At 36.9% G+C, this 27,741-nt stretch overlaps 1 protein-coding gene across 1 annotated transcript in view; it reads right to left on the reverse strand.

Moving 5' to 3' along the window:
• Positions 1–27,741, reverse strand: part of UBTD2 (ubiquitin domain containing 2) — a 55,923-nt gene that overhangs the window by 21,810 nt on the left and 6,372 nt on the right. The gene's annotated exons all lie outside the window — the stretch shown is intronic.

Here is a 27,741-nt window from a genome sequence, read left to right on the forward strand (position 1 = left end):
GATGCATCCTCTAGCATCCCCTCTGGACTTCAGTCAAGGAACTATAAATGCCTTTCTCTGAAATTCATACAGCAGCTAATTTAGACAAGGATGCAGAAGAGGGGGAGAATCTGTGCTTCAGTCTTTGGAGGAAATAGGACAGGAACAGTTGATCTTTGATACTGGGCCAAGGGAGATGCTCCCAGCTACATGCAGAACTACAACACGCTACTGCAGTTTCAATCCAAGAAGAGAAGAAAAAAGAGGGCAAAAGACCACTCCTTTTTTGCTCCAAGAGGCAACATAGCTCCATAGAGAATATTACACAGTAGTAGTGCTAGAACAGGTCCAATGCAGCTACTTTTCACCCAGAGCCTGGCCTCTGATCATTGGTCTCATACTGACATTTGGAGCCATTCTTACCTTACACAGTGCCATAGGTAAGAAATAGTTTGATAGATGGAAAAATAGGTAAAAAGAAAATTGAAGCTTGATGGAGTGTTGGGTAAGAGTGGGTGGGAAATAAAATGACAGAACAGGTGGGAAGGAGAGGGTGTGTGTCAAAATTCAACATTCTATATTTAATTGCAGGAAGAATACTAATTTAAAATAATTTTTTCTCAAAATGGTTCTAAAGAAGTCATGAAATTAACCACTCCCTAACTGGCCCAGAAGCAAATGGAATTTGGGGTATTCATAGCAGAAGCAAAACAAAATTACTCCAGCCCCAGGACAATTTCTATACCCTATATCAGAATATGTCCCAGATGGCAGGACCAACTAATGCTACAAGGCGTTATCTGGTTTGACACTTAGATTAAACCACACTCTCTTTACCCAATCTGGCCACTTTATATCAAAGAAGCACATGTCAGGTCTTGTCCTCTCATCTTCAGAGTGGCACACAATGCCACTGCCAGCTATTTTTTTTCCCCTAAAACATTAAGTATTTTGACTCACTGTACTTTTTGGCCTCCTCCTTGCTCATCCTAGTGAAATGCAAACCAGATGAATTCTAAAAGGGTATAGACATAAAAGTGGGAAAATTGTCTATTCAGGAGTAGAACCCAAGTCTCCTTATTTAATTAACAAATATTAACTAAGTGTCCACTAAGGCTAACACAACACTATCGATGTGCATATTAGGTTTAATGTAATGTGAGAAACACATCTATACTAATGACCTTTCCCTGAGTCTTTCAAATAATACAGGTAACTACATTCAGAGTATTATTCTCCAAAAGGTGTTCACAGTATGTCAGATAATCACAATCCACCCCCTAATTCCACCAACAAAGTAAATTTTATTTTCTGCTACATTAACCTTTAGCTGAATTAGAAATAATTTGGGGACAACATTCAGTATTAGTTTACTAAGCAGGGAGTGGAAGGCAGGACATGACAGGTAGGTAAATACCTATTTGAACAGATACCTGTTAAATATCCAACTAAGTATTATTCAAATAGTTACCTACTCATTATTCAAATAAGCAATCTATTTGAATAAAGTATGGGGTCTACCTGAGTAGTTCCAGAGAACTGCCTAGACTCTTGTGTGTTAATATATCAGAAAGATAACTTGGTACAACTGTGAAAGAATCACAAGGGAAACACAGCAACAAAACCTCCACAATTCCAGTACTTAAAACCAAAAAAACTGAAAAAGACCCTCAAACAGAAGACCCCAAAAGAAAAATAATCTCATAATAAAAGAAGAAAATACTTTGAAAAAAGCAGAGGCAATTTTTTTTTTTTGTAAGGAAAAAGGCACCTTCCTTACAAATATGAATTAGCATTATTTCACCTCCTCCATCTGTAGAAAGCCTACAAACAAGTCCCATAAAAAGGATAGATACATTGTGCTGCTTAAGAATAATCATCACTTCAAATTCATTTTCAAATCTATATGCTGTCAAAAGTTTCAAAGTAATTACTTTGTGCAAAAGTAAGACAAAGTAAATGCTTTTGACTTGTGAAGTAAGCTTACTTTTATCTGTCTGTCTCTTATTTTTTTACTCTATCACAAACATGTAACAGGATATTAATGTGAGAAACACATCTATACTAATGACCTTATCCAATGTCTATTATTAAAATACTTAAAAGTCTCTGCAACATAAAATACTATTTTAATGAAACCACTGAACAATGCAGAATTTTCACTATGAAATATGAGGTTAAAAGTTTCATTTTCAACTAATTGCAGTTTATTGCCTAATTTACCTTTATTAAATGAACTGGGAAAAAATGGACATTTAGCAAAAGCATTTAAGCTATGCTCTCAGGAAAACTTGAAAATATTTAGGTTTTTATGAAAATTTAGTATTTGTAAAGCATTTACAATAGTGATTAGTATACAATAAAACTATAAGTAAGTTAAGTAAAAATAAATTTGGAAGAACTACCATCAAGTCTTGAAACATTTCTGAAAAAAAAAAAAAATGCAGGCTTTCCTTTTTTCTTTTCATAATTTCTGAATACAACCTGACATTCTGAAAATTTAGCATAAAGTAATTCTTTAAAACAAAAACTGTTCTGTGATTGTCATGGGCTTCCTGTGCATTTATCAGAGTACATTTTCTGGGAATTTGCTCACCAAATGCTTTGATTTTAGCTTACATCATAAACCTGTATCTCTGAAAATACTTGGACACAGAAATCTGCCTACCAATTTAGCAATTAAGTAGTTATGTTTGCATTAACTCAACCATTTTCAACCATAACAAAATAGAGGTAAAATATATATACTCAATCAGATTATATTTTATGCTCTGAAACTTTCAGATTTATCTGTTTCCCATATCATCTGATTCCTGATACTGAGAGATAGATGCTCAGCATCATTTATATTTGGGACTAAGTACTATGCTCTAACAATGAATTTAAACAAAGGAAACAGCTCTTAGTCCCCAGATTTCTGTTTCTAAACTTCTTTAAATTGCCAGTAACCAGCTGTAAGTTTTATTCCATGGTTTAACATATAAGAAACAAAAAATTAATAAAGAAATCTAATTTTTAAAAAAAGCAGTTTAATTTAGAAAATACCTTTTTTTCTATCAAGCCACATTAAACTTTCAAAACTTTGCTAAAAACTCACCTTTTCAGAAGCCTCTTAATCATACTCACCCACTCCTTATCTTTCCTTGTAACCTTTCAATACTTGTTTCCATTCTGTGATAAATAGCTCTAACATGCAGGAAACCCAAGAAAGGTTTGCTTGTCAGGTATGAATAGCAGTAATTTTAAATATTATTACTCCACAACTGCATGCATTTTACAAAAAACTCATTTTGACATTTTACTGATAAAAAACAATCTCCAAAATAAAGTATGTTTATAGTTGTTTTCCTGCTTTTGATTTCTCTTTGAAAATCATGATTTAATATCAGGACTCTTCAAATGAAGAAAGGAGAGGCCATAATGCATAGGTAAGGTAAATATCAAGATATGACTCAAATAATAGCTTCTACAGGTTGAAAGCTCAAATCATCAGTTTCCCTAACAAAACAGCCCAAGTGAAAAAACTGAATAGGGATCACCATCAAAGGACAAAATGTTATTTCAAAGACTTCTGAAGACTTTAAGCAGCAAGGTTCTATATTAGATTGATGAGAATCTTAAGATCATGAAAATGAAAGGGTAATTTTTCTGTCATTCTAAAAGTTCAGAATAGATGCTACTGAACCCTTCTAAAACAGATTATTCCAGCCTAAAAAGATACTTGTAAACTATTTTATTATCATATAAATTTAGAAGGTACTATATATACATACACACACACATATAAACTCAATACATATATTCCCTTTACCTAAGGCAAGTAACTGCCAAAATAAAAATATAGGGAGATCAAAATGCCTGAAATAAGATCATCAACATGCCAACAGTCAATACTATACCCGTATCTTCTCTACTGTCTGAGAATTCAGAGATGGAAGAGACCTTAGAGGGTACAAACCAACCTTACTATTTGACAGAAAGGAAAGTAAGACTTAATGAGAATAAGTGACTTGCTCAAGGTCAAAAAGAGGCAGAACTAGAACCCAGATGACTAGATTCAAAGTGCAGAGCTCTCTTTCCATTACAGCACTCCATGTGTTGCCTAGGCTAAGAAATGTGTTTTCTTTTACATATCGACAATAAAAAAGTTTCACTCTAAAAATAAACCATTGGTTGAGTTGGCTTTCTACGTGGCACTGAGCCGTCTTTCACAGGCTTCATTATGATCAATGAAACACCTCTGACTGGCCAAATAATAAAAAGCTTACCAACTAGCACCAGCTTCCCAACCACATCCAATTTACCATTTAATTGGTTTCTTTGGAAACACCATGCTCACCAAAGAGGAATCCTATAATAAGGGAGGAGGTAATGCCTTTTTTCTAGTCTGTCAGCTTCAACTTAGAAATATGCTTTATCAACATTAAATACAAAGATGAAATAAAGACCTGATTAGCCATATGAAGGCAGACATCACTTGAACACCTGTACCACTGGAAATACAGAAGTCTTTTAGGCAGAATGAAATGATAACAGATGGAAATCTGAACCTCTACAAAGCAATGAGAACAACAGGAATAGTTATCTACATGGAAAAATATAAAAGACATTTAAAATTATTATTCAAATCTCCTTAAAAATACTTAAGTGATATCACCAGCAAAAGTATAATAAGGATCTCTGAAAAATCTCCTTCATAAATGCAATGCAAATACTAGCAATAAATGTCAAAATAAACTTTCTCAGTACTCTGGAAATTAACCAAAGACCTACAGCAATGAAGGGAGCATTTATTCTTTTTTATTCAAGAAAAGCAGCTTAATTTTGGTAAAAACTTTTATTGAGTTTTGTGGTGTTTCACCATGACCTAGCTCTAATCCCCTTTCCCTAGCTCCAGGGTAGTCTTGAAAATCAACAGACAGCAATAACAGCGGAAGCCACCAGCCCAACAGCCACCAGGAAGGGTCAGAACAGGGTTGGAGCTTTTTAAAAGCCCCATTTGCAAAGAAATGTCATTTCCTGGCCTATGAGAAGTTCTCTAGAAAATACTACTCATAAGGCTTGTCTTTATTTAACCTTAGAGCTCTCCGAGGGTGAACAGCCTTTCCTAGGGGCATCTGTCAAAAACAATCAGCAACAATTGTCTGACATTGCACCTGCATGAGGCAGTAAAACATCTGAGGCACCTAAGCTAATCAAAGCTGAGGAATGAGATGTCCAGAAAAACTCTGACCTATTTCTGGGAATCTAAAAGGTTATACACATGCATATGACTGAGCATACCCAGGGATGTGCACATGTTCAGAGAAACAGGGAAGGTCCTAAGCTTTCACTTCTGACTGATAATATTGGGGCTCTGTACAGGCAGGGAGTAAAAAATAAGTCTGAGTTTTGAAGGTATGCCTCAATATGAAAACATAGCCACTCAGCAAGGGAGACTTACTGGTTCTAAGCTTTTAAGAAAACCTGTTCAAAATATAAAAAGAACTCACACACGTCAACACCCTATTAAAAAATGGGCAGAGGATATGAACAATTTTCCAAAGAAGAAATTCAGATGGCCAACAGGCACATGAAAAGATGCTCCACATCGCTAATTATCTGGGAAATGCAAATTAAAACCACAATGACATATCATCTCACACCAGTTAGGATGGCCAACATAGAAAAGACTAGGAACAACAAATGTTGGTGAGGATGCGGAGAAGGGGGAACCCTCCTACACTGGTGGTGGGAATGTAAAGATGTGGTACACATACACAATAGAATACTATTCAGCCATAAGAAGAAAACCAATCCTGCCATTTGCAACAACATGGATGGAGCTAGAGGGTATTATGCTCAGTGACATAAGCCCAGCAGAGAAAGACAAGTAACAAATGATTTCACTCATTTGTGGAGTGTAACAACAAAGCAAAACTGAAGGAACAAAATAGCAGCAGACTCAGACTCCAAGAAAGGACTAGCAGTTACCAAAGAGGAGGGTTGGGGGAGGGCGGTAGAAGGGGATTGAGGGGTATTATGATTAGTACACATGGTGTGGGGGGTCACGGGGAAGACAGTGTAGCCCAGAGAAGACAAGTAGTGACTCTGGGGCATCTTACTACACTGATGGACAGTGACTGCAATGGGTTATGGGGGGACTTGATAATATAGGTGAATGTAGTAACCACAATGTTTTTCAGGCAAAACCTTCATAAGAGTGTCTATCAATGATACCTTACTAAAAAAAAAAAAAAAAGAAAACCTGTTCAATAATTCGTTCACACTAAACTAAGCAGAAATTTCAATGGCCACACCTAACAAAGAACATAAACTTTACAGAATCAGTTCAGGAAAATCAGTGAAACAAAAAGCAACAATATCAACAAAACCTGAGGGAGGTAGGGGAATCTGATTTTCAGATTTGCCATATATTATCTTAAATGCCTTGTTTTCAACCAAAAGTTAAAAGAAATGCAAAGAAACAAACTATGCCCACACACAGGAAAAGAAGTGGACAATAGGAACTGTCACTAAGGAAGTCTAGGCAATGGACTTACCGAAGGCTTTAAATCAGCTATTTTTAAATATATTCAAAGAACTAAAATAACTAGAATTAAATTTCAATAAGGAGAAATTAGTTTATAAAGTTATGGGGTTGAAAAGTACAATAACAAATGAAATATTCACTAGAGGGGCTCAATGGCAGAGTTGAACAGGCAGAAGAGTCTGTGAACATGAGGTAGGTTCACTGCAATGATCTAGTCTGAGGAAAAGAAAAAAATGAAGGAAAATGAAAAAAGCCTCAAAGGATCTTGACAGTGGGGTGCCATCAAAATTACCAATATACACATAATGGGAGTACTAGAAGAAGGGAGAGAAAGAGGTAGAAAGAATACTAGAAGAAATAGTGGTCCAAACCTCATATTCAGTTTACACATGCAAGAAGCTCAACAAACTCAGAGATCCCCACCTAGACATATTATAATTAAACTGCTGAAAGGCAAAGATAGAGAATCTTGAAAGAACGAGATGCTACTTCTCATATACTAGGCAAAATGTTTAATAGTTGATTTCTCATCAGAAGTCATGGAGGCCAGCAAGCCGTGGGATGACATATCCAAAGGAATGAGGAAGAGTGTGTCAACCAAGAATTTTATATCCAGCAAAAAGCATTCTCTGAAAATTAAGAAGGAAAACATTTCCCTGATTTTAATAAACAAACAAAAAACCCCAAAACAACTAAGAGGACTTGTTGCTAGTAGAACAGCTCTACAAAGAATACTATAGGGAGTCCTTCAGGCTGAAACAAAAGGATTCTAGACAGTAACTTGAATACACATAAATAAAGAACATTCATAAAGGTAAATTTACATTTACAAATGCAAATTTACACAAGGTAAAAGCATATGTGCATTTTTTATTTGTAACTCTTTTTTTCTCCTACTTGATTTAAAAGACAGTTGCATAAAGCAATAATTATAAATTTGGGCATACAGCATATAAAAATGTATTTTGCACATCAATTAACAGCAGAAAGGAGAAGGGAGAGGATAGAGCTCTATAAAAGGTTTTATATGCTTTTGAAATTAGGTTTGTTTCAATTAGAACTAGACTGTTATAAATTAAGATGTTAATCATAATTCCCAGAGCAACCACTAGGAAAATGACTCAAAAATATACAGTAAATGAAACAAGAGAATGAAAATTATACACTAATAAATACCCATTTGACACAAAAGAGGGCACTAATGGAGGAATGGAAGAAAAAAAGGGATAAGACATATAGCCAAAAAAAACACAGCAAAATGTCAGGTATAAATCCTATCTTACTAGTAATTACATGAAATAGAAATATTAAACATTCCAATCAAAATGTTGAAATTTGCAGAATGGACCAAAAACCATGATCCAACTACATGCCATTCACAAGAGACACTTTAAATTGAAAAACATATATAAGTTGAAAGCAAAAAAGATATACCATATAAGCAGTCACCAAAAGAGAGCTGTAATGATTATATTTATTTCAGACAAAACAGACATTAAGACAAAATTTTTTACTAGACTCAAAGAAGGACATTTTACAATAAATGGGTCAATTCATAGGCAAGACATAGCTATTATAAACATATGTGGACCTAAATGCAGAGCCTCAGAATATATGAAGGAAATACTGACAGAAGAGTGAAATAGTTCTATAATAATAGAAACTTCAATACTCCTTTTTCAATAATGAATAGCCTATCCAGACAGAATATCATACTCAGTGAAAACACTGAAAGCTTTCCCCCAAACTAAGAAGGCAACAAGGTAAGACCTAGGAAACTCTGCCTGTTTAAAGTGGGTGAGGGAAGAGAAGAGAGAGGAACAGCCAGGAGAGATCCTACAGCAATTAACATTCAATAAATAAGAAGTTTATTCTAAGTACTTGTGGTGCTTCACCATACAATCAAGCAAAAAAAGGTTATTGTTGTTTGGGAATTCAAGTTTTTAGTTCAGATATGTTTGAACTACATAAGAGCATATATGAAAATGTCACTTAAATATCTGCACTGATGTAGAAAGGCACTACATACAGTGAAAAGAAACTAGTCTCACTTCAAACAAGGAATTCTATGAGGCATTCAGTTATCACTGTGCAAGATGGTATAACTATAAAGAGGCTGAAACAAATGCCACACCTAAAACCAGTTATGTATAATCACCATGTATTTACACAGATATAACCTGAGTAGATAGAGATTGATGAGGCATTGTAAGGCCAAGAAATACACTGAAGGGTACAATATTCCTACTGAAGAACCAAATTTTCCCTATTCAGAATAAGTGTTACAATGAAAAAAGAAAAGGGAAAGTGGGGAAAAAAGGAAAGAAAGAAGAAAAGCAGAGAGACAGGTATCAACTCATTTAAAAAGAAAAAAAAAACATAAGGATAAATAAAAAAGCAATGGTATTGGGTACTTACAGAGGATTAAGTGGAAACAGAATGGACATAATGGGAGAATAGTTAAGAAGTATTAATGGGTATGGCTAACACTTCTCTGAGTATACCTTTTTGCCAAGTTCTAACTTTTAGAACTGTATCTGTGGATAAAATTGTAACATTTCCAGAACATTTCGCCTGGCTTTAGTGCATTTGCATATCCTCAGGGGTGGAGAGAAGTTCATCTTCATATCCGGTAATTACCTCAGCAACCGAGGGCATGTCTGAACCAGAGCAGTTAAGGGAAGGGGCTGGTTTGCTTGCTTGCTGGCTTCTTCCCAAGCAGAGGAGAAAGAAGGCCCAGGACTGCAGTTTGTGAGCAATCAACGAATTTTAAACTTTATTTCTGACTGATTTTGGTTTTCAGAGGTATTTTGCCCAGGGATTTCCTCTCCCCAGACTTACAGTACTCAAAAATAAGTATCATACATACTCAAAAATAAAATTAGTAAGGGGGGAAAATAAAACTGGAATACAAATAGAAACAACTGAATCTAACTGTATTTCAAATAACATAAATACACTAAGAGGGAGTGTACCTAACTTTGGATACAGAAATTTGTTAGTAATTTTACCCTTAGGCTAAAGACATAAAAATCTGTAAACAAATACTAAACTCTAGTTGGTATTTTGTTCTTCAAAATAAAATGAATTACCAATTCCAAAACTACTTTATGTATATTACTGGATTGAGTAAATAAATAATACTGCAGAAATTGGAAGCTAGTTTCTTCACTGTTAGAGAATTAAAAATACAGTTAGACTGAAATTAAAGTTATCAGTATGAACTCAATGTTTTTAATATATAAAAAGATATAAACGTGTGAATATATATTCATTCATTCCCTAGGATATATAAGACATGTATCTTAAGATAAATATATGTATTTCCTAGCTCTTTCACTGTGAGGACCTACAGGCAATGACACTTTAACAGCACCACATACGCCTGAAGTCTGTATCTTGACTTCTAATTACACCATTCTCTACCAAAAGGAACTGGAACCCCTGGCTAATTCCTGGGCAGAGCTCTGACAGGTAAAATACAAGAGGAGCTTGGCACATCTTGTTATGCCAGACCACAAAAAGTGCTCAAAGAATAATGAAAGCATGTCAACAGAACACAGAGGCCAGCTTGGAAGAGCTCCCACTGGCCATTCTGGTACAACTTGAGCATCAAAATAAATAACCGCAGTAACAGATTATACCCCACGGAAGAAAACAGAAAACTGTGAGTCCATACCAATAAAAGTAAGTGAATAAATGGAGGAGACAAGAGAGCTTTCTTACATTAAATGCTAGTTAATAAGCATAAAATAAATGATGTAATTAAAACAATCACCATTTGAGAACCAGCACAATTATTTCAGACAAGAATTATCAATGGATGCTAAAACTAGTGCCTGTTTAGAAACAAAATATTTACGTAAACTCTATCTTCCTACTAGATAGTTACTTTTTGCACAGGGAAAAACAGAAACTTTACAGTGAAGAAACGTGGTTGGCACCACAAGTAATCAAAGTTAAATTAACATCACCAACAATAGGAAAAACACACATTATCTGACTCCTGACATCATGCACTGAGAAAGACACAATTTTATGTTTGTGATGTTCCTCCCCACATTATGAGGAATCTAAGCATTAGGAAACAAGAGACAAATTCAAATTAATGAACATTGCAAAACAGGCCTGTACTTTTCAAAATGCAAAGGTCATTTAAGACAAAGTCTCCAAAACTCTTCCAGATTAAAGCCAAAATAAAGGTATGATAACTAAACACAATGCATGATCCTGGATGATTTTCACTGAATAACAGTAAAGATAATGGTGAAATCAAAGTCTGTAAATATTAGCATTACATCAATATTTATTTCCTGACTTTGAATTGTGTCACATAATTTTGTATTGTGTTGTATAAGATAATTGTATTGTGGCTAAGAGAATGCTCTTGTTCTTAAAAAATACACACTAACATATTTAGAAGCTTCCTGTCTGTAACCTAATTAAATGGTTCAAGAAAACAAGTATTTACATACATGTATGAACATATAAATAAAATATGATAAAGTAGATGTGATAAACTGTTAACACTTGGGGAACTCTGGATGAAGGGTATACAGAACTTCTTTGTGCTATTTTGCAACTTTTCTGTAAGTTTGACATTGTTTTAAAATAAATTAAAGAAAAGAAAAAGACCTATGATACTCTGATAATCCTTTGGAAATAGACTTGGAACTGGGAAAGAAACCATGATATTAATGTAGATCTCACTTGGCTCCAAATACCCAGGACATGATAAGGGTGCTGCTGATTGCAGACAGAATTAGATCTGGACAGAATTAGGCCCTTTAAGACTTTCCTTGGCCAACTCAAGGGAATGACCCCTAACACTATGACTGTTACATCAGGAAAAGAAGGTGGTAGTTTGCCACAAATATTGCTTTTCTCAGAAAAATTAATAATAGTCAACAGAGAATGTTTACTGTGGCTGGCCAGTGTGCACAGTACTATCTGTATTTTGTCCCACTGAATCCTCTCAATAACTTCAGTATAATCTCCATCTTAAAATGAGGAAACAAACTTAAAATGGTACAGTACAGTACCTTAGGTGGGACAGAAGGAAAGGGAGATGACAATTATGTCTATTTCATAGGACTGTTGCAAAACCTTAATGAGGTAATATTTCTCACACAATTAAAACAGTGCCTTGCACATAATACCTAAATGTCTATAAATGAATAAAAATGAAAAATCTCTGAAAGATCATACAGCTAAATGGTACAGCTAAGATTCAAACCCAGACTGACTGACTCCAAGTTTCATATTCTTACACTAGGACTATATTGCCTTGGCTTTAAGAGTTACTGGAGTTTCTTCAACAAACTAGAGCAAATACTTCTAAAATTCATATGGAACCACAAAAGACCCCAAATAGCCAAAGCAATCCTGAGAAGGAAAAATAAAGCAGGGGGGATTACGCTCCCCGACTTCAAGCTCTACTACAAAGCCACAGTAATCAAGACAATTTGGTACCGGCACAAGAACAGACCCATAGACCAGTGGAACAGACAAGAGAGCCCAGATGTAAAACCCAAGCATATACGGTCAATTAATATAAAATTAAGGAGCCATGGGTATACAATGGGGAAATTACAGTCTCTTCAACAACTGGTGTTGGCAAAACTGGAGAGCTACATGCAAGAAAATGAAACTGGATTATTGTCTATCCCCATACACAAAAGCAAACTCAAAATGGATCAAAGACCTGAATATAAATCATGAAACTATAACTCTTAGAAGAGAACATAAGTAAAAATCTCTTGAATATAAATGAGCAACTTTTTCCTGAACACATCTCCTCGGGCAAGGGAAACAAATCAACAATGAACAAATGGGGCTACATCATGCTGAAGAACTTCTGTACAGCAAAGGACACCATCAGTAAAACAAAAAGGAACCCTACAGTATGGGAGAATATATTTGTAAATGACATATCCGACAATGGGTTAACATCCAAAATATATAAAGAACTCACATGCCTCAACACCCAAAAAGCAAATAACCTTATTAAAAAATAGGCGGAGGATATGAACAGACACTTCTCCAAAGAAGAAATTCAGATGGCCAACAGGCACATAAAAGATGATCCACACTAATTATCAGGGAAATGCAAATTAAAACCACAATGACATATCACCTCACACCAGTTAGGATGGCCAACATAGAAAATACTAGGAACAACAAATGCTGGTGAGGATCCGGAGAAAGGAGAACCCTCCTACACTGCTGGTGGGAATGTAAAATAGTTCAACCATTGTGGAAAGCAGTATGGAGCTTCCTCAAAAAACTAAAAATATAAATACCATTTAACCCTGGAATTCCACTCCTCTAGGAATTTACCCTAAGAATGTAGGATCCCAGTTTCAAAAAGATATATGCATCCTATGTTTATCACAGCACTATTGACAATAGCCAAGATATGGAAGCAATCCAAGTGTCCATTAGTAGATTAATGAATAAAGATGTGGTACATATACACAATGGAACATTATTCAGCCATAAGAAGAAAACAAATCCTACCATTTGCAACAACATGGATGGAGCTAGAGGGTGTTATGATCAGTGAAATAAGACAGGCAGAGAAAGACAAGTACCAAATGATTTCACTCATCTGTGGAGCCTAAGAACAAAGGAAAAACTGAAAGAACAAAATAGCAGCAGACTCACAGAACCCAAGAATGGACTAACAGTTACCAAAGGGAAAGGGACTGGGGAGGATGGGTGGGTAGGTAGGGAGAAGGGGAATAAGGGCATTACAATTAGCACACATAAAGTAGAGGTAGTCACAGGGAAAGCAGTATAGCACAGAGAAGACAAGTAGTGACTCTGTAGCATCTTACTATGCTGATGGACAGTGACTGTAATGGGGTATGTGGTGGGGACTTGAAAGTGGGGGAAATCTAATAACCACAATGTTGCCCATGTGATTTTATATTAATGATATAAAAAAATTTTCCTTAAAAAAAAAATCAAGACAGTTCTCCATGTACTGATGTGTAATGATCTCAAAGATATATTATTAAATGGGAAAAGCAAAAAAAAAAAAGCTTTACTGGAGTAAGTGTCAACATGGTCCCAGACCTTCATCTATCCTCCCAAAGTGAACCTAAAGGATCAACCTATCTGTAAGGTCCTGGGGCTCCATGAGGTTTTGAAGGTGTGAACCAGCACACTGGCACTGATCTTAAAGTGCCCAAACAACACACCATTTCCCAGACAGCATACACCTGTTACCAAAAGCATTTTGGTGCCTGTCCAAAGCCCTCTGCCAAGGGAAGTACTAAGTATTTCCTAAGAGACACTAGCAGTCCATAAGACTATTTAAGGCAGTCTCCCTTTCAATCTAAAGTTTCCCTTGCTTGAGAAATTCTGTTTCTTAAAAGCCTGGCAAAAATATGGGTAAACATACTTTACTTGAAATTGCATTAATCTTCCAAGTCCTTTTCCTTGAATGGGTTCCTAAGTGCAGTCAAAACCCCTTGTTTTTAAAAATAGGTAAGAATCAGAGTTAGGTTCAACAGAACCAAAGAACATAATGGTATTTTGTCTTGTTCCAGATTTTGCCACAAAATCCACAAGGCAGAAATGGGACTCAATCATCAAATTCGCTCTTGTAACTCCAGGGAGAGGAAATCCCGGACAAAATATCTCTAAAACTGAAATCAGTCAAAAGGAGAAATAAAGTTTAAAACCCGTTTATTGATTACAAACTGCAGTCCGGGGCTGTCTCTCTTTCCTGCTCTGGCAGAAGCAAAACCAGCACTTTCCCTAACCTCTCAGGTAAGCCCTCTGTTGCCCAGGTAATCACCCACTGATATGGAGATGATCTTCTCTCCACCCAAGGAACACCTATTTATATGTAGATGCACTAAAGCCACACTTCTCTCCATTCCCTGAGGAACACCCACTGATATGCAGATACACTAAAGCCAAGTGAGATATTCTAGAAATATTACAATTTTACCACAGCTAAATTGTAAAGTGATATTTGATACAAAGTAACAGAAAAACTACTAGAAACTGTACTGCCTTGGGGTAGAATTCAGAGGAAAAGAGAGAGATCTTGGATTTCACTTAATCCTTTTAAATTGTACCTATGGCCTTCACTATTACAAAATTCCAAGCTTTACTTTTAGCTTATTTAATAACACTGTTAAGAGAAGGAAGTACTGTCAGTAAATTAAGAAATACTATATATTTGCCAACTGCTCACATAAAAGCCCTGGGAAACTTGCTCAACTTCAGCAGGGTATTCCCTTTGCTCTATTTTACATGACATTTCTTCAGATTAATCCCTGGGGTGTGCATCCCTCACACCACTTCTGGTGACTCTAATTCCTAACTTTTAAAATTGATCATTTTAGAAAAAATACCAACAACCCCTCCCAAAATAAAAAACTAACAATAATAGTTCCATTTCATCCCAAAGCTAGATAGAACATGAGAACTCTAGATATTGTAACTGCTCCAGAATCTATTTATAGCTGCAATGATCTCAAAAAGTACTTCGTATTTCCTTGAACATATGAACCAATTTTTGCTCTCACTATATTTTATTCACACACCATACAACCTATATGAAAGGATGTACACCAAAATGTTTCTATTAGGTGGTAGGATAAATATGATTTACTTTTTCTTAAATACGTTTTTGACTTAAATTTTTTCACCAAGAGTGTTAAAAAGTTTTAAAAATGATCACAGACTATGGCCAACATCCAAAAGACAAGAAACAACAAATGCTGGCAAGGATGCAGAGAAAGGTACCTACACTGTTGGTGGGAATGTAAATTAGTTCAACCATTGTGAAATGCAATATGGAGGTTCCTAAAAAAAATTAAAAATAGAAAAACCATTTGACCCAGTCATTCCACTCCTAGGAATTTACCCAAAGAAAACAAGATCCCAGATTCAAACATATATGCACCCCTATTCTTCTCGCAGCACTATTTACAATAGCCAAGATATGGAAGCAACCTAAGTGTCCATCAGTAGATGAATGGATAAAGAAGAGGTGGTACATACACACAATGGAGTATTATTCAGCCATAAGAAAACAAACCTACCATTTGCAACAACATGGATGGAGCTGGTGGGTATTATGCTCAGTGAAATAGGACAAGTACCAAATGATTTCACTCATTTGTGGAGCATAACAACAAAGCAAAACTGAAGAAACAAAACAGCAGCAGACTGACAGACTCCCAGAAGGGACTAGTGGTTACCAAAGGGGAGGGGTTGGGAAGGAAGAGAGGGAGGGAGAAGGGCATTAAGGGGCATTATGATCCACACACATAATATAGGTAGGTCACAGGGAAGGCAGCATAGCATGGAGAAGACAATGACTCTACACTACCTTACCACGCTGATGGACAGTGATTGCAATGGTTGGTGGGGACTTGATAATATGAGTGAATGTTGTAACCACAATGTTGCTCATGTGAAACCTTCACAAGATTGTATATCAATGATACTTTAATTTAAAAAAATGACCCCAAAGGATTAATCCTAAATAAGTTCTCATATAAAACAAGAAACTGTGTATAATTATATATATATATCATGTATGTTTTATACATACCGTATACATGATGAACATAGATATGATGTGTAGGAATCAAAGCTTTAATTATTTTCTTTTCTTCCCTAAAGGCAAAAATGATCTTACAAGTGCCCTAGACTGAACTCCTGACCAGGTATTGATTTAGTTTAGCAATGTTATCAGCAGCTTTCAGATTGTAATCAGGAGTAAGTACAAAGACATCATTAGTCAATATTTTATAATTCATTAAAATTGTAGAGTATTTTCTTCCACCATTTTAATACAAAAATAACTTGCCAATGTGTTTTGTACTTCCCAGTTATCATAACTATTGGTCAATGGAAACTGAATTTTATTCTGTATCTTAATTTTTAAAAATCTCCCTCAATGTTTCATCTAAACACTTCTTTTTCTCCTTGATAAATGGTGAAACTTCCCACTTGAAGCTTTTATTGAAATATAGTTGATATAGATATTGGTTTCAGATATACAATATAGAGTGATCTGATAATTACAAACATTACTAAATGCTCACCAGTTTGAAATGTAGTTAATCATCTGTTAACATACAAAGAAATTACAATATTCATAGCTATATTCCATCCCCATAACTAATTTATATTTTGAAACTTGTACCTCTTTGCCCCCTTTACCTATTTCACCTGTTCCTCCAGTCCCCTCCCCTATGGCAACCACCAGTGTCTTCTCTGTGTTTGAGTCTATTTCTGTTTTGTTTATTTTTGTTTTTCAGATCCCACATTTAAGTGAAATCATATGGAATTTGTCTTTCTCTCACTTATTTCACTTAGCATAATACCTTCTAGGTCCATCCATGTTGTCACAAATGACACAATTTCTTTTTTATGGCTGACTAATATTCCACTATAGCTCCCACACACAAACTTTTAGTATTCATCCTTGTCCCAAACTGAAAAACCTACCTTTCCCACTGAAATGTAAATTGTCTATTTATTATCTCCTTCTTAAAATGATTAAGGATCATATGTTACAGAGAAAAGTTTTTATTTTTCAGTCATTTGCTTACCCTATATAATTATGTTGTAATTATAGTCAGTACATTTACTGTTGGCATATAGAAAACAAAATTACAAACATACACAAGAAACCCTTTTCTATTCTATGATCAATCCAGTGCAAAAAGATAGTCTCCTTTTTGCTTCCAAGGGTATTACATTGCATTCAATAACAGATAAGCAATTCTCCCCATTCTCAGGGCTCTTCTTACAGCTTAGCTTAAATAAGTGTCTTATTCAGTGTTTGTTTCAGAAGTATTGGGTATCATTTTATTGTTTCTCACGTTCCTTTTCATTATTTATTATACGTACTGGCACATCTCAGTTTTTCACTTTAAATTATGAGACTTTAAAGGGCACATGAACTACTTGAGACATTAAGAAAGAGGGAAGTATCTATGACATGGTGCAACCATCACAAACCCACAGCAACAAAAGCCAACTTCACAGAACGGTTTGTTTAATAGGCCCTGTGTGTAAATTTCTGGGAACACAACAATGACCAAAGGCCCAAAAGCTTTTTAATCACCACCAACTTAGAATTTTTATTTCCAAGGTAACTGCAGAAATTTCTTGATGACTGCCAGAAAAAGCACAAGTCAAGATAATGAAACTATGAGACCACCATAGGTTATGCCCTGCAATCCATGTGAGTGAGACACTTTCAGGAGACGGATGGTTTCTGCTCCTTCAGTTATAAAGTTAGGGAGGTGGTTCCAAATGTCCATATGCTGATGTTTTAAGAACAGACACTCATTCATTTCTGGTTTCTGATCCCCTTCTTTTACCTGCTGAATATACCAGTCAGAGAGAACTTCCATGTAATTCCCTTCAACTCACCCCTAAGTCACCATTTATGATTGGAGACAGATGGAGTTTCCAATACTACATTAAGGGTGACTTCTAATACTCCACTAAGGGTGATTTAAGGGCAAGACCTAGAAAACCTTATTAAGCTTTCTCTAGATTACACAAGGTCTTTTTTTCCCCTTGTACTTTAAGTACCTCAAGGAAATTTGTTTCCCCATGTAGTTCAAATACTAAATTCAAGTCAAGCTTGAATAATCTGAATTATAAACTGAAAACATTCAGTCCTGGATAGGAGGCAGAGGTTAACAAAGAAAAAAGACAACTGAGTAAAGGAACACAAAAGAAGATGAGCAAGATTATTACTTTTTCCATTTTATCTAGTTAATTAAGATTAGCTCAAAATTTCTAACTTGTGAAATGCAATGTAATTTGTTGACTAAGATCAAAGACAATTACCCACATCATTTTTACTGCCACCATCTCCACTTTGGAGTATGAACACAACTGTCCTTTAAGAACCACATTCTGTTAGCATTAAGTGTGTTTCCTGCCATGTAGGAAACACACACACATGCTTCTGCTGCAAGGAAAGAAAGGTCAGTCAAAACCCTCACCATCTGTGGAGGGAATATTGAATTAGAAAACAGAAGACAAGGATTACACTTTGGGATACTTTTTATTCTTTATTCAGATCAAAACCTCTCTGTGCCTCAGTTTTCTCCCCTGTAAAACAGCAACAGAAACATCATCAGCTTTTCTTAAAGGGTCCTTGCATAAATCAAGAAAATGTAGGTGAAGATATTTTAAAAGCCAAAAATTCCAACAAAGAATATGTGACAATCATGGCACTTCTCAAATATTTGCTACATTTCTGAAGCTTAAATGACTGAAAAGTTTTTAATTTAATGACTTCAATAAAACTCACTCATTCAACAAGTATTTATTATGTACCTATCACTTACAAACCACTGTGCCAGGCCTTATTGAGATATTTACATACAAGTATGTCACACAGATATACTCAATGTGTTGGTTATGCAAATAACAGGAAGGGAAATTTTAATAAGTAAAAGTAGGACAAAAAGTGTGAGATATATTTACATTATTAAGTATCTCATAACACAAGGCATGTTACAAAGTTATATATGCATAATTGAATAATTCCCCCCCAAGCACAATGTTCTTTATAGTTTTTATATGGAACAATGTAGTTTAGAATATAAAGAATGGCCAGTTCTGACGCCCAAAGTGAAATCAATCTTTAGTAACCTACTTCAAAGATCAGCTCCATCCTAAAACTTGTCTCTAGACTTTGTCCTCCTCCAACAGCCTCCAAAATGTCTGCTGAAAAACAACAACAAAAAACCTAAATTCAGAGAATTCTTAAAGGGTGACTTCATTACTTCCTGTTAATATCTCACAGGCTGCACATGAAACCTGGATTTCTGCTGCATTCAATAAAAGCAGAATCAGCTCAAGGGAAGCCTAACATAATTCCACTGGGCTACGTGGGCTATAAATATAATTCTCTTCATATGCAAAGCAACTCAAAACACCACTAGGTAGGCTCAGGGTGACAGCAGACAGTAATACACAAACACAAAATAAGTAGGGAGATATGAACAAGCAAATTAGATCACTGCCTCCTTTCATCAAATGGGCAAATAAGTAAGAATTTATCCCAGAGTTAATTATCAGGAGGAAAACCTCTAAAGATCATGGGCTTTTGTACAACTAAAGACCTAGTAATAAAATTTCACTCGAGTCAAATGAAATAATTAAAGCCAAGAGTACATTTTTTCATTCTTCAAGTGATAAAATAGTCACAACTATCCATTCATTATTTCACTTTATTCAATCAGCAACTACTTAATGCATATGTACCACAAGCTATTCTAGGTCTTAGGAATATAGTAAAGAAATCAGTCAGGGTCCTGCCCTCACAGAGCTTACAATAGAGTGGGAGAAAACAGGAAGTAAACAAGTGAACAAATAATGTCTAAAAACAATTTTTTTAAAAAACCATAGGGGCCATGCTGTTTTTAAGAATAAAAAGCACCCCACAGCAAATATTTACATTCCAAGTAAAGGGAAAAAAGAAACACTTAAGCCTTGTTCACTAGATGTGAAGACCTGCCATTGACATACTTTCTATGTTTTCTCTCAAGCTAGTCCATTCTTTCATAAGCAACAGTCAGATTATAACACATCAGATACCAGACCTCACCTACCAGGTTCTCAGGATCTCATTTGATTCTGATTCCTCCTTCTTAAGCCAGTCAAGCCTTTCAAACACAAGATTTCATCCATCAATCCCCTTTCCATGAAGCACTTCCTGCATGAACTTCCAAAGGTTAAACATAATATAAATTTCCCCAGTTGTAGGCAAAGAGTTGGAATACTTTATGCCCAACAGAGAAAATGAAGGAGGGAGGGAGAAGAATAGGCCAAACAGCACCAAGGTGTATTTCCAGCTTTAAATGGGCTGAGAGGTAGAATTCACATCTAAATAATGATATGTGCCCTCATTTAGAGACTACATTATGAGCCAAACCTTGCTCCAAAAGAGCAAGAGCACCTGAGAGCTTGTGCACGACTCTTTTAATTCCTGGCAAAGACAGATCTATTGTGCAGAGTAAAGAAACTGTACTGCCAGATCTGTCACCAGAATGCAGTTTGCGGTATAATCACAAACAACAGTCCCCACCTTGTTGATACCTTTGCTATTTTTAATGATTTAGCTTTCGTTTGTTTGTTCTTTAATTCTTGGCATTAAAATTGATTTGGGTAGCATTTTATTTCTCTAAATTGCATAAACTTAAATAATACAGTACTACTCTTTCAGTAATTCTATGAAACTCCAGATATCTAATGCAATGCCCAACACAGTATACCTCTCCTGAGACTAGAGAAGAACTGACTGAAGTTATGTTAGGTAAAAATTTTTCCTAGAATTCTAGTTGCAGGAATTCTAAAACCAGTTCTGAAGAACTCTGGGGAACAAAACAAACACCTGCTTCAGAGTTCTACAAACATAATTCAAGTTATTCTGTAAAATATATTCTTGCTTTTAAGAACCATAATAAAAAGTACCACATCACATGTTTCATCATGGTCTTTATGTTTGAAATTTAACATGTTAGCTTATGCTGTTGGGTCAAACTGCTCATGAAGACATTGGTTAATTAAGCCTAAAGTACTACAAAGCCTGAAGTATTATGAAATGAAGTCTGTCCCAGGTTCAATGAAGTTTACATTCAGTAAGTAATTTACAAAAATAACCATGACAGAAGATAAAATGGGAGAAGGGGATGTAGATCAAGGAATAGAAACTTTCAGTTATAAGTATAAATTCTGAGGACCTGATGTACAGCATGGTAACTATAGTTATTAATATAGTACTGTAGACTTGAAAGTTGCTGAGACAGATCTTAAGCATTCTTACCACACACACACACACAAAAAAAATTACGTAAGGTGATGGATGTATTAATTATCCTTTTTGATCTTGGTAACAGTTCCACAATGTATATGTATATCAAATCATGATGCTGTACACTTTAAGTTTACAGTTACATTTGTCAATTAGTCCTCATAAAGTTGGTGGGCGGAATGGGAGAAGGGAAGTAAGAAAGAACAGTACTGTCAAAGTTCAGAGGATGGCAGGATTTATTTCTGGGTAGGACAATGAAAAAAAGGCTCAGATTTATTGAGTAAAGAAAGATTATTCCAATGTTGGAAGTTAGAAGAAAAGAGCTGGGAAAAGTTTGGATTTTGGATCCATTGTAGCCTAGGAAAAAGGTAAAGAACCACATTCTGTCAGTATTAGATCTATTTAACTTTCAGTTTAAATACAGAGGCTAGAGGAATATGTTAGAATATTAGATCCTGTTTTGAAAAAAATAGCTAAAGATGACATTTTGAGGACAATTGGAGGACTCTGATTATGAAATAGATCTTAGCGAATAATCATTAATCTTAGGAGTGAAATGGTACTGTCATGTAGCAAAACAACTTTAAGAGATGCATGTTGAAGTCTACTCACTTTCAACAGTTAAGCAAATCTATATACAGACACACACAAAACTGTTTAAGTGATGGGTATTCAAATGGTTGTTGTACTAGAGTCTTTTGACTTTTCAATAAACTTGAAAATTGTCATTAAATATTTTTTTTAAAAGAGTTAGAGATCATCTTGATAAAGATGATCTAATCCATTCTCTTCTTTCAACAGTAGAAGAAACTGAGCTCAAAGTACTACAGCTAATGCAGGCCTTCTCATTAAAACTCAGGCAGGTCTGCAGAATCTTAGCCCAAACTCTTTCTATATGCCAGAAAGCTGAGATGCAAGAAACAAAGACTGATCTAGGACAAACGCATATATGCGCATGTAAAAAAGTGATGTTTAATATGTGATGATACCATTAAAATTACATAAGAATGAAAACCTATTAAAGACTATAACAATCTAGTACATCAGAATTCTGTATAAAATAACCTCAGAATGCAGCATGAAATGGGAATTAGTTTAACTGTTAGATGCACACTCACAAAAATCTTTTTAAACCACTTAACTAGTATCTCCTATAAACCTGTCTCACAACTTGGTCTATTGATTAGGGCAATCATGCCTTCCAAAATCTGACAACATACCTTAATAACTTCACATTTCACCTATGCCCCCCACAAACTTCTTGCCAGTCTCCTCAAATGCCAGTTTTTCCTATTTCTGTACAAGTAATTCCAAGAATGCCCTTCTGCCTTTTCTTAACCTATATCTCTTTCCAGACCAACTTCTTACATCATCTCTTCAGTGAAGCTTTCTGACCCTGTTCCCCACTATTCCTGAAACTTCCATTATACTTTTTTCATTGCTGTAGAGACTTTTAAAACTTTTCCCAATTACTTAAATGTATGATTCCTCCGTCAGACTGTTAAGTTACTTGGTATCACAGAGCAGGCCTTATTTGCCTTATGCATATTTCTAGCTTAAGTTGGCTTCCAATGCTGGCAGTTAAGAAATTATACAGGCGATTTTTTAACAGTTTCAGGAAGAACCATCTTAACTCACTGTGGATAAAGTGAAGGTTCCTATGGCCAGAATTCTCACCTGGACCTGGTCGACTAGCTCACTTCACACATGTGGGCAATACATTACTGACTCTATTTAAAGAGCTCCATCCAGTACTCTGGGCAACACAGTGGCAGGGCCGCAGGGCTGCAGGAGAGCAGAGGCTGGAGTGGTGGCAGTGCCAAGGACAGAGAATGAAAAGGTTGCGGGGGTACAGAGACCCAGAGGCAGAGACAGGCTTGATGCAAGCAGACTCGCTCTGAGTGGATGGGATTCTAGTGACTGACCTGCCACCATGGGAATAAAGGTGGGTATAAACCCTGCACTCCAAGAACATTCCATTGTCATTTTTCAGTCGCAGTGAACCCATAGTGAACTTGCTTAGGGTTAAAACCCATAGGCAAGACACTCACCTAAAAAAAAGAAATTGTTTGCCCTGAGTTGAAAGAGATAATTTATCATAAAACAGATTCCTAACTCAGTGACCTGGACTACTTGTTACTCTGCCCTTAACACTTTTGTCACATACTCCACAAGTGGAACTATCTAAATCGATGCAAAAAAAACCCAGTCTGACCTTGCTTATACCTATGAGCCAATTATATAAGTGCAAAACATTATCTGAAGGGTTTCCTGAGTGTTAAGCACTTAATCAGAAAAGCCCAAAGTCACTAATTCATTCCTTCGTCAAGTTTTGAACAAATGTATAAGACCTCACACTCAAGAAAAATTACTTAAAATAACTTTCACACTAAGTATTTTTCTGTTAGACATCTAACTTCAATAGAAATTTCATTTCTGAAAACAGAGCTATAACGGAACTTAGAAATTTTATTGCAAGCATGCAAAAATAAGGCTTTACAACACCTAATGCATACTCAGCAATATTTAACCTCTCAGCTCAATATCAAAACCAAACCTGATTCTTGCTGACTGCAAGTCAAAGTAGCTGATGCAGGATGAACACATGCTGATTTTTCCTGACCAACACACATGCGTCTTTAAGTACCTATACATTAGTGAAGTCTCAACCTATGGTCCTTGAACCAGCTGTGAATCATGAGGAGCTTGCTGGCAGCCTACTACTGCCCAATAAGCAGAAGCAGAAAGCTGGGTAGGGATGGTGAGGGATGGTGGGAAGAATCAGGTGCAGTGGTCCACCAAATGAAGATAAATGAATCAGGTGGTCTGTGGTAAGGAAAAATGAGAGAATCACTAAATCAGCAAATTGATCATCATGCCCAATTAATATGATCATGTTGCTTAATGAAATTAACCAATGCTTTTTTGCAACAAGACAACAATGTGTTTTGACCAAAAGCCACAAGAGAGAACTAATCATTAACATAAAGACCAAAGTTCCTGATTACAAGTCATTAATACTCAGTATCTTTCTCATTAGAAGACTCACCTGGGTATAATATTACCAGCAAGGTGCATTTACAGTAAGAAAATCATATTTAAAAATAAAATCCATCTACTAAAATTTCCCCCTACCAAAAATTAGAGTAATGAAGATTCCTATCATTTCTAATGACTTACAAGATTCTTTCCATAGTATATAGTACTAGCAACTGATTCCTAAATAAAACCAGAGATGAAAAGAGCCCATTTAATTTCCATAGCAATAATCTTTACAAAATGCCTTTCCAACATAAATTCCAAGATATTCTTGACTGTGAAGAAATTTCAACCCTTTATTTGGTAGAAAGTGGAAACCAGAGTGGGAGTAGCCCAGTGGAAGATAGCTTATCAGGGAGGAGCTACAATATCCCACACCAATTTGTAATGTAAACCCGAGGGCTTAAATCTCTTCCCAAGAGGAATCATCTCTCCCTCTATCCCAGCATTTTCCAACCAGTTTCCCTGACCTAAATTGTTTCATACCTACCTACTCTACTACCCACCGAGTTCCGCTGTATTTCTTCCAGCCTACACTTTGCTGCCTATTTCCCTTTCAGTCCTCTCCCCACACTCCTCAGTAAAAATCAACCAGCCTCTGCATTACATCAAGTAAATGCCTCCTGTTTTATGTATGTCTTTCTCCCATCAGTATGAAATTTTGTGCATCCCTCTCATCAGAGCTTACCAACCCAGAAAATATTTTTACTGTCACACTAGGGATAAAAAGACTTAATTTTCAGTCCTCTATGTGTTCACTTCTGCTTCATTTTTTATTACAGACACTGCTCTTAAAAGCATCAAAAAATTCAATAAATAACCTAGTTAGATGATGTGTCGAAGTAATATATGGGACACCAAAGATAGATAAGGAAGAGATATCATGATATTCTCGGAGAAGAAAGAACCTGATGTCGTGTAGAAGATGTGTGTTCTGAAGTACACCAACCTCAAAAAGTTGTTGGTATATCCTGGGGTTGTATGCCCAAGAAGTGTATCTTGCATTTGGACATGATGTCTTGCCAATGGGTTTCAGAAACCCCAGCAAGTTCACTATGGATTCAAAGTGACCAAAGAAATGACAGTAGAACATTCTTGGGGTGAAAGGGTTATACCCAACTTTATTTCCATGGTTGCAGGTCAATCACTAAAATCCATTCACTCAGAGGGAGTGTGCATATGCAGCTCTCTGCCTCTGGGCCCCTCTGCCCGCACAGCCGTCCTCTGGGCTTCTCTGCCTGCACAGCCATCCTTTGGGCCTCTGTCCTTGGCACTTCCACCACTCCAGCCTCTGCTCTGCTCTCCTGCAGCCTTGCAGCCGTGCCACCGTGTCCCCCAGAGCACTGGGCAGAGCTCTTTTATATAGAGTCAATAGCAATGTATTGCCCACACGTGTAGTGAGCGAACCAACCAGGGCCAGGTGAGAGAATCCTGACCACAGGAACTTTCATTTTATCCACACTCCACCCCTCCAGGATTCTCTCCTCTCACTCTATGTGCTCTCAGTCCTCTGCAATGGTCCATGTGCAAGGAAGCTGGAACATTGTAATCAAACTCCACAACAACATAATACAATACACAAATAACAGAAATTATAAATTATAACAACCCTCAAGCTTGAGGAGATCCATTGTCACTAAGTGGTCATCCTGGCTGTATTCAAACCAGTTCTACTCAAATGAATTAACCAAAGAACCATGGGTGGGCCTTACAAGACCCTCTTTCACCAGTCTCTCCAGTAAAAAATCAAGCTGATATTGACACAGGCTGGACTTGTGACTCTGTATCTGACCTCTGCCTCTTTGGTCTTAATAGCTGGAACTGCTGCTCTGGTTTCAGTTGTTGCCATAGCTTAGTAGGATCCTATTTGAATTCTTGTCTAATTTCCTTCCATCTGCTCCTGTCCGTAAAAAATCAACTCACATCTGGGTCCTCGTTACCTTCCTGAGGCCCTTTAAATTCTTCTTGGAGTAGCAGACCTTTTTTCTTTCCGGGTTCTCATTGCTTCAGCCTCTCCTAAGTCTACTACTGTACGTGTACTTATGGGCTGCCCTAAGTGAGGGGAAAGAATGGCCACTAGAGACCCAAAGAGGGATGTGGGAGCTGTTTGAAGCACAGTCTTTCTCATCCCAGTAGTGAAAGTCTCTTCATCTGGGCCATAATTCTCTGGACTATAGATGGCATTTCTTATGCCTAGCTCTCTTAACACCTGTTGGAGCTCAGCATATGTCTGCCATCTAACAGGAGAGGATGGCAGATCACCCTGATTGGGCCACACAACATTAAGTGCAGCCATAAGCCAAGTGAGGAGGGAGTGATTCCCTGGGGTCTGATGTGCACTTTTTAACCACTGCCTCAAGGTGGGCGGAACTGTCAGGGAAGCCAGCTTTCCCATCTCTGATCCCGACAGAGCAATTGCATCCACCCCTAAGTCCCACAGACGCAGGAGTCAAGCTGATATTGACTCCGAGGGCTTCTGCCTAAACTGGGAGCCCAAATCCACCAGCTCAGCCTGGGTATAGGGGTGGAGCACAGAGTGCTCCATGACCTGGGGAGGGGGCTGGTCCTCTCCTTGGGGAGCTCTCGGCTGCTGAGTCTTTATTTTCTTTACAACCACAGGGCGTGCTTTCAATACAGGAGGGGTCAGTGCCTCCAGCACCACCCCTTCATCCTTCCCAGCTCCTCCATTTCTGGGGCTGATGGTACCTTTATCTCCATTCCCCCAAGTGCCTCCTCTGCTACTGTGCCTCGAAGCAATGCTAGCTCAGTCTTCAGCAGCTTTCTTACCTTCACCTCAATGTTTTGCCGCTGGCGTTCTTGTGCCACCTCTGCCTGTGCTTCCCTCAGGAGTTTGTCTTTTCCTTGATGGCCTTTTCCTCCTTCAGAGCACCTGGCAGGCAGTTCTGTAAGGAATCTTTTACCTCTTCAATGGCACCTTGCTGCCGGTGTTCTCATGCTGCCTCCTCTCGCATCAATGCCATTTCCTTCTTCAGGGAATCCACAGCAGTTTACAGCTCATGTTCTTATGCCACCATTTCTTGGGTCATTTTCAGGAGCATGTCCTTTTCTTCTGTAGACTTTTTTAATACTGTGAGAACCAGCCAACCCACAGTTCCTGCTGCCTCACGGGCACTCTGTCTCTCAAAAGACCTACTTAATATACCAAGGGCTATCCCTACTGCCTCAGGTATCACCTCCCCTTGCCTCCAGTCCTGGGGTGCAGCCCAGCCCTCTAGAAGGCAAGCCATCTCGCCCACTTACCCACTGGGGGAAAATCCACTGTCTCCCCATTCACAGGGGCAGCCCACTGAAGCACCCCTCCCATAAGGGCACCCTGTCTTTTTCCTTGGTCAACAATGAACCCAGCCAACTT

The sequence above is a fragment of the Manis pentadactyla genome, chromosome 2 (assembly GCF_030020395.1).
Source record: "Manis pentadactyla isolate mManPen7 chromosome 2, mManPen7.hap1, whole genome shotgun sequence".
Taxonomy (NCBI): Eukaryota; Metazoa; Chordata; class Mammalia; order Pholidota; family Manidae; genus Manis; species Manis pentadactyla.